Genomic DNA, 2,874 nt, shown 5'->3' on the forward strand with positions numbered 1-2,874 from the left:
TTTTTTTTTAAAGTAGAGATGGGGTCTCGCTTTCGCTCAGGCTAGTCTCAAACTCCTGAGCTCAAACAATCCACCCACCTCAGCCTCCCAGAGTACTAGGATTACAGCACCGGCATGAGCCACCTCACCTGGCCTACTTCTCCTTAAAAATAAATAAATAAATAAATAAAAATGAATGTTTTGTAACATTTCTTTTATTATCATAAAATGCAATTCACACCACATAACTGCACATACAATCTCTGATAAAAATCACTGCAATACATTATCTGTAATATGGGGGAAAAAAGCAAGCAGACAAAAATACTGTCTACCGTCCTTACTAGGTGTGTGTGTAGGAATTGAGGAGGTGTTTGGATTTTTAAAAGGTGGGACATATAAAAGATGTACCACCCCAGCTGGGCTCAGGGAGGCTCCTGGAGTCAAACACATCAACATTATTTTTTTCACTTTTTTTTTAATTTTTGTTTTTTAAGACAGTCTATGTCACCCTTGGTAGAGTGCTGTGGCATCATAGCCCACAGCAACCTCAAACTCTTGGGCTTAAGTGATTCTCTTGCTTCAGCCTCCCAAGTAGCTGGGACTACCACAATGCCCAGCTATTTTTTGCTGCAATTGTCATTGTTTAGCTGGCCTGGGCTGGGTTTGAACCCACCTGCCTCGGTGTATGTGGCTGGTGCTATAACCACTATGCTATGAGCGCTGAGCCAACATTATTTTTTTTTAGAGACAGTGTCTTGCTTGTCACCCAAGCTGGAGCACAGTGGCCCAGTCATAGCTCACCACAGCCTTGAACTCCTGAGTTCAAGGACTCCTTCCACTTCAGCCTCCCAGCTAGGACACCACAGGTACATACCACCATGTATGGATAATTTTTACATTTTTTTTTAGAGACAAGGTTTTTTTTGTTTTTGTTTTTTGAGACAGAATCTCACTATGTCTCCTTCAGTAGAGTGCTGTGGCATCACAGCTTACAGCAACCTCAAACTCTTAGGCTTACGAGATTCTCTTGCCTCAGCCTCCCAAGTAGCTGGGACTATAGGAGCCCACTACAATGCCTGGCTACTTTTTTTTTTAATGTGGCCAGTGCCCTAACCACTGAGCAACAGGTGCTGAGCCAGAGAGACAAGGTCTTGATATATTTCTCAGGCTGGTCTCCAACTCCTAGCCTCAAGCAATTGTCCTGCTTCAGCCTCCCAAAGTGCCGGGATTGCAGGAGTAGGCACATCAACATTTATGCAGTGAAATTTGGCCTATTCACACCAAAGTAGAATAAAAAATATAGTCTACCAAAACAGGTTTGCATCAGCTCAGGTCAATTCTTGCCACCAAATAGATTAGACAACAATCCTCTCCCTTTTCAGAGTTATTTGGATCTTGAAATTGTGGCTGACAGATGGTAAGCCTATAATTTATCTCATCTTAGGTACGAGATGTTTCATTAGGTCAAAGCTTGCACACGATTCTATCCACAGACATACAGAGTCAGATGTTCCTGCTGTTGACAAATTATAAGTTTAGATTTAAGGTGAATAAGGCAATATTCAGTCAAAGGTCTATTTTTCTTGATATAATAATCAACTTTTTTTTTTTTGAGACAGAGTCTCACTTTGCCACCCTGGGTAGAGTACATGGCATCATAGCTCATAGCAACCTCAAACTCTTGGGCTCAAGTGATCATCTTGCCTCAGCCTCCCCAGTAGCTAAAACTACAGGCACCCACCACATTGCCCAGCTAGGTTTTCTATTTTTAATGGAGACAGGGTCTTGCTTGCTCAAGCTGGTGTGAAACTCCTGGGCTCAAGCAATCCACCCACCTTGGCCTCCCAGAGTGCTAGGATTACAGGCATAAGTCACCACACCCAACCTAATATTTGACCTTTTCTTAAATTAAGTACTAAGTAAGAACATTCATATATCTTTGTGGACTATGACAGAAGCCAAAGCAAAGCAAAGTGACCAGCTTAGATTGTCTGGGATTCAAATAACACAAGGGGACAGACATTGGCAATATAATTCTCTGAAATGGTGAATATTTCCAATACCAACTTCTGTCCGAAACAGGGTATGATCTTCCCCTTGATTTACGTGTCGTTCCTTTCTTGGAAAATTTGGAGTACATTTAAATGGTGCAAAGTTCTTGCTGTTTATACATAAAATGGGAAAAGTTCTGGTCTCTGATGGTTGTTATTGGATTCTTTCTGTATTGGCAGACTGGGCAGGCCCCAAGGTGCCCTTTTGCCCTTTTTACAGAACCCTAATGTTTACAGATGTCACTATCAGTCACTATCAGCACCAACATGTGTCCACGTGCCATCATCAATAAACCTGCTACTATCAAAGCATGCCTAAGGCTAAAACATAGATCTTGATACTAGGACACGTGCTGACATGTGTATTTATTAGAATCCACATGGGTGGATACTGATTTGTGTGCTGATGGCAGCCTGTGACTTGACACTATGTCATCAACACATGCATGGATCATACACAAGTCCGCCCTGCGTGGTAAAGCTGCTTGTCTGAACCTTGTACCTCCACCCTCCAGACTGGAGCCCCTAGGTGGGCTGGGGTAGTTCTCATCAAGTTGTGTCTCTAGCAACTGGCAGGCAACAGATGCATCATCAATGTTTGAATGAATAAGCAAGTGGATAAATGAGTGAATGACAACAAATACTGCAAACAGACCAGTTCCAAGCACCACAGTCTCAGGTATGTAGGTACTATAGTGGTCCCATTGTACAGATGGAGAAAGATGAGTTGGAAAGACTCTGTGTAACTTTCCCAAGGGCATGCACTGTGTAAGTGACAGAGTCTGGATCTGACCCAGGTTTCTCAAACTCTAAGACTAGTGTCTGATCCACTGGCCTGTCT

This window comes from Otolemur garnettii, unplaced genomic scaffold (genome assembly GCF_000181295.1).
Source record: "Otolemur garnettii isolate 467f Iridium unplaced genomic scaffold, OtoGar3 scaffold00152, whole genome shotgun sequence".
NCBI lineage: Eukaryota > Metazoa > Chordata > Mammalia > Primates > Galagidae > Otolemur > Otolemur garnettii.